This window comes from Lolium perenne, chromosome 6, assembly GCF_019359855.2.
Source record: "Lolium perenne isolate Kyuss_39 chromosome 6, Kyuss_2.0, whole genome shotgun sequence".
Classification (NCBI taxonomy): Eukaryota; Viridiplantae; Streptophyta; class Magnoliopsida; order Poales; family Poaceae; genus Lolium; species Lolium perenne.
The window spans coordinates 187,728,890-187,734,889 of NC_067249.2; positions in this window are offsets into that span (position 1 = coordinate 187,728,890).

The window sequence follows — 6,000 nt, forward strand, 5'->3', positions numbered from 1 at the left end:
TCTGCTGCAAACTGCTATGCTCCTGTGGAGTCTGGCGATAGTGTTGATGGCGATTATCATTATTCCCCCGGTGAGTCCAATCGTGGTCCGGCCATGCAGAAGAGCGCAGGAGACGCGGCCACAAGGGAGGCGGCTGGGACTGCCGTGGTTCTGCGCCGGAGAGGCAGATCAGCGTTGTTGTGTCGTTAAGGACCCGTTCACGGAACGGCGGCCGGGGAAAGGGGGCCCTTCTGCAAAGTATATCATGCGGTGTATACCGCAACTATGGTTTCGACCATAGTATTTGTGTTGACCAATAATGTATGAGGCACTTATTCCATTTTGTCATTCCATTTGCTTTGAGATTTTCAAAATGCCGATGATTAAAATGTTTGGTCCCCGTACACTTGGGGGTGGCGTAAGTGAGCCTGGTAAGATAGCACAAATATCAATCTCTTGTGCATCGGACTTGGTCTCACTTACGCCATCCCTGAATGTTAATATTTGTGTTGACCAACAATGTATGAGGCATTTATTCCATTTCTCTTGTGCATCAGACTTGTTGGTCTCACTTTCTTCCATTTTCATCATAGTAGGAACTGGATATGAAGACCCCGATGCAAGCGAGCCTGGTGGGTAGAGATGAGGGAGCAAAGGAGGAACCGGATGAAGACTACTTTGTATCTCGAAATTATGAAATTTGTATGAATTAAGAGTTGTATGCAAAACATTTGACACTTAATTGCCACTATATATGTATCTCGATCGGGCTCTAAGTAATGTGATGATGATGTCTAAGTTATATCTGTGCAATGTACATGATATTTATATTATATCTGAATGTTGCTGTATATAACCTGTATCTCTGTATATTGCTGTGTATAAACTGCATGTGTATAGCAGGCAGCACAAAATCGAGTATAATACAAGCAATTTCTGTGGCGCACTGAAAACCAATTCTGTGGCGCACACTTTTCTGTGGCGCACCTAGGAACACGTGCGCCACAGAAACCTTAATTCTGTGGCGCATGGGAAGGTGCGCCACAGAAACCTTATTTTTGTGACGACGTTTCTGTGGCGCACCTCCCATGCGCCACAGAATCCATTTTTGGTGCGCCACTGATGAGGCTTTTCCTACTAGTGATAGATGCATGCTGGATAGCGGTCTATGTACTTTGTCGTAATGCCCTGATTGAATCTCATAGTACTCATCATGATATATGTATGTGCATTGTTATGCCTTCTTTATTTGTCAATTGCCCAACTGTAATTTGTTCACCCAACATATGTTTATCTTATGGGAGAGACACCACTAGTGATCTGTGGACCCCGGTCCTATTCTTTACATCTGAAATACAATCTACTGTAATACTTGTTCTTTACTGTTCTTCGCAAACAAACATCATCATCCACACTATACATCTAATCATTTGTTTACAGCAAGCCGGTGAGATTGACAACCTCACTGTTACATTGGGGCAAAGTACTGTGATTGTGTTGTGCAGGTTCCACGTTGGCGCCGGAATCCCTGGTGTTGCGCCGCACTACACTCCTCCACCAACAACCTTCAACGTGCTTCTTGGCTCCTACTGGTTCGATAAACCTTGGTTTCTTACTGAGGGAAACTTGCTGCTGTGCGCATCACACCTTCCTCTTGGGGTTCCCAACGGACGTGTCAACTACACGCATCAAGCAAATTTCTGGCGCCGTTGCTGGGGAGATCAAGACACGCTGCAAGGGGAGTCTCCACTTCCAATCTCTTTACTTTGTTTTTGTCTTGCTTTACTTTATTTTACTACTTTGTTTGCTGCACTAAAACAAAACACACAAAAATTAGTTGCTAGTTTTTCTTTATTTACTGTCTTGTTCTCTATATTAAAAACACAAAAAATTAGCTACTTGCATTTACTTTATTTAGTTTGCTTTATTTACTACTGTTAAAATGAATACTCCTGAAAACACTAAGTTGTGTGACTTCACTAGCACAAATAATAATGATTTCCTATGCACACCTATTGCTCCACCTGCTACTACAGCAGAATTCTTTGAAATTAAACCTGCTTTACTAAATCTTGTTATGAGAGAGCGATTTTCTGGTGTTAGTTCTGATGATGCTGCTGCCCATCTTAATAATTTGGTTGAATTATGTGAAATGCAAAAGTATAAGGATGTAGATGGTGATATTATAAAATTCAAATTGTTTCCTTTCTCCTTAAGAGGAAGAGCTAACGATTGGTTGCTATCTTTGCCTAAGAATAGTATTGATTCATGGACTAAATGTAAGGATGCTTTTATTGGTAGATATTATCCTCCCGCTAAAATTATATCTTTGAGAAGTAGCATAATGAATTTTAAGCAATTAGATAATGAACATGTTGCTCAAGCATGGGAGAGAATGAAATCTTTGGTAAAGAATTGCCCAACCCATGGACTAACTACTTGGATGATCATCCAAACCTTTTATGCAGGATTGAATTTTTCTTCGCGGAACCTATTGGATTCAGCTGCTGGAGGTACCTTTATGTCCATCACTTTGGGGGCGGCAACAAAGCTTCTTGATGATATGATGATAAATTACTCTGAATGGCACACTGAAAGGGCTCCACAAGGTAAGAAGGTAAATTCTGTTGAAGAAACCTCCTCCTTGAGTGATAAGATTGATGTGATTATGTCTATGCTTGTGAATGGTAGATCTAATGTTGATCCTAATAATGTTCCTTTAGCTTCATTGGTTGCCCAAGAAGAACATGTTGATGTAAATTTCATTAAAAGTAATAATTTCAACAACAATGCTTATAGGAATAATTCTGGTAACAACTATAGGCCATATCCTTCTGCTAATGGTAATAGTTATGGTAATTCTTATGGGAATTCCTACAACAATAATAGGAGTGTACCCCCTGGTCTTGAAGCCATGCTTAAAGAATTTATTAGTACACAAACTGCTTTTAACAAATCTGTTGAGGAAAAGCTTGATAAAATTGATATTCTTGCTTCTAAGGTTGATAGACTTGCCTCTGATGTTGATCTTTTAAAATTGAAAGTTATGCCTAATAAGGATAATGAAAATAAGATTGTTACTACAGCAAATGCCATCCAAGTTAGAATTAATGAGAATATAAGATTGATGGCTGAATTGCATGCTAGGTGGGAAAGAGAAGAAAATGAAAAACTAGCTAAAGAGAATAATGTAGCTAAAGTTTGGACTATTACCACCACTAGTAATGATAATGCTTCATATGTTGCTACACCTCCTACTATCAATGGTAAAATAATTGGTGTTGGCAATGTTTCTACTCCTAGTGCAAAGCGTGCAAAATTGCCTGAAACTGCTGAAACTGCTTGTGATAAAACTGCTGAATTTTTTTCCAACATTGGGGACAATGATTCCATTGCTGTAGGTCATAATGATTTAGACTTTGATGATTGTCACATCTCTGAAGTTATAAAGTTTTTACAAAAGCTTGCTAAAAGTCCCAATGCTAGTGCTATAAATTTGGCCTTTACAAAACACATTACAAATGCTCTCATAAAAGCTAGAGAAGAGAAACTAAAACTTGAAACTTCTATTCCTAGGAAGTTAGAAGATGGTTGGGAGCCCATCATTAATATGAGGGTCAATGATTTTGATTGTAATGCTTTATGTGATCTTGGTGCAAGTATTTCTGTTATGCCTAAGAAAATATATGATATACTTGACTTGCCACCATTGAAAAATTATTATTTGGATATTAATCTTGCTGATAATGCTATAAAGAAACCTTTGGGGAGGATTGATAATGTTCGTATTATGGTTAACAATAACCTTGTCCCCGTTGATTTTGTTGTCTTGGATATTGAATGCAATGCATCTTGTCCCATTATATTGGGAAGACCTTTTCTTCGAACTGTTGGTGCTACCATTGATATGAAGGAAGGTAATATTAAATATCAATTTCCTCTCAAGAAAGGTATGGAACACTTCCCTAGAAAGAGAATGAAGTTACCTTATGATTCTATTATTAGAACAAATTATGATGTTGATGCTTCATCTCTTGATAACACTTGATTCACACTTTCTGCGCCTAGCTGAAAGGCGTTAAAGAAAAGCGCTTATGGGAGACAACCCATTATTTTACTTCTGCACTTTCTTTTATATTTGAGTCTTGGAACTTTTTACTACTGTAGCAACCTCTCCTTATCTTTATTTTATTGCATTGTTGTGCCAAGTAAAGTCTTTGATAGTAAAGTCAATACTAGATTTGGATTGCTGCGCAGAAACAAATTTCTTGCTGTTACGAATTTCGATATGCCTCTCTGTAGGTAACTCAGAAAAATCTGCCAATTTATGTGTGTGATCCTCAGATATGTACGCAACTTTCATTCAATTTGGGCATTTTCATCTGAGCAAGTCTGGTGCCTCTTAAAAATTCGTCTTTACGGACTGTTCTGTTTTGACAGATTCTGCCTTTTATTTCGCATTGCCTGTTTTGCTATGTTTGATGGATTTATTTGTTCCATTAACTTTCAGTAGCTTTGTGCAATGTCCAGAAGTGTTAAGAATGATTATTTCACCTCTGAATATATGAATTATGCACTGACCCTCTAATGAGTTTGTTTTGAGTTTGGTGTGGAGGAAGTTTTCAAGGGTCAAGAGAGGAGGATGATACAATATGATCAAGAAGAGTGAAAAGTCAAAGCTTGGGGATGCCCCCGTGGTTCATCCTTGCATATTTTAAGAAGACCCAAGCGTCTAAGCTTGGTGATGCCCAAGGCATCCCTTCTTCATCGACAACTTATCAGGTCACCTCTAGTGAAACTATATTTTTATTCCGTCACATCTTATGTGCTTTACTTGGAGCGTCTGTTTGTTTTTATTTTCGTTTTGTTTGAATAAGATCGGATCCTAGCATTCTTTGTTTGGGAGAGAGACACGCTCTGCTGTTTCGTATGAACACATGTGTTCTTAGCTTTATCTTTAATGTTCATTGCGAAAGTTGGACTATTTCATTCATTGTTATATGGTTGGAAACGGAAAATGCCGCATGTGGTAAATGGTTTAATGTCTTGAATAATTTGATACTTGGCAATTGTTGTGCTCATATAGATCATGTTTAAGCTCTTGCATCATGTACCTTGTACCCATTAATGAATAACTACATAGAGCTTGTTAAAATTTGGTTTGCATGATTGATCTCTAGAGTCTATATATTTTCTAGTTAAGGTGTTTGAACAACAAGGAGACAATGTAAAGTCTTATAATAGTTACAATATGTTCATGTGTGAGCTTTGCTGCACCTTTTATACTTGAGTTTGCTTCAAACAACCTTGCTAGCCTAGCCTTGTATTGAGAGGAATTCTTCTCGTGCATCCAAATCCTTGAGCCAAATACTATGCCATTTGTGTCCACCATACCTACCTACCACATGGTATTTTTCCGCCATTCCAAAGTACATTACTTGAGTGCTACCTTTAAACTTCTATTCTTTGCCTTTACAATATATAGCTCATGGGACAAATAGCCTTAAAAACTATTGTGGTGAAGAATATGTACTTATGTGTCTTATTTCTTAATAAGTTGCTTGTTGAGCGATAACCATGTTTCTGGGGACGCCATCAACTTTTACCTTTGTTCAATATCATGTGAGTTGCTATGCATGTTCGTCTTGTCTGAAGTAAGGGCGATTTTCATGATCAAATGGTTTGAGTATGCATACTGTTAGAGAAGAACATTGGGCCGCTAATTAAAGCCATGATTCATGGTGGAAGTTTCAGTTTGGACACAAAACCTCAATCTCTTATGAGAATATTACCTGTTGTTGAATGCTTAAGCATTAAAAGAGGAGTCCATTATCTGTTGTCTATGTTGTCCCGGTATGGGTGTCTAAGTTGAGAATGATCAAAAGCGAGAAATCCAATGCGAACCTTCTCCTTAGACCCTTGTACAGGCGGCATAGAGGTACCCCTTTGTGACACTTGGTTGAAACATATGCTATGCAATGATAATCCGTGTTAATCCAAGCTAATTAGGACAAGGTGCGA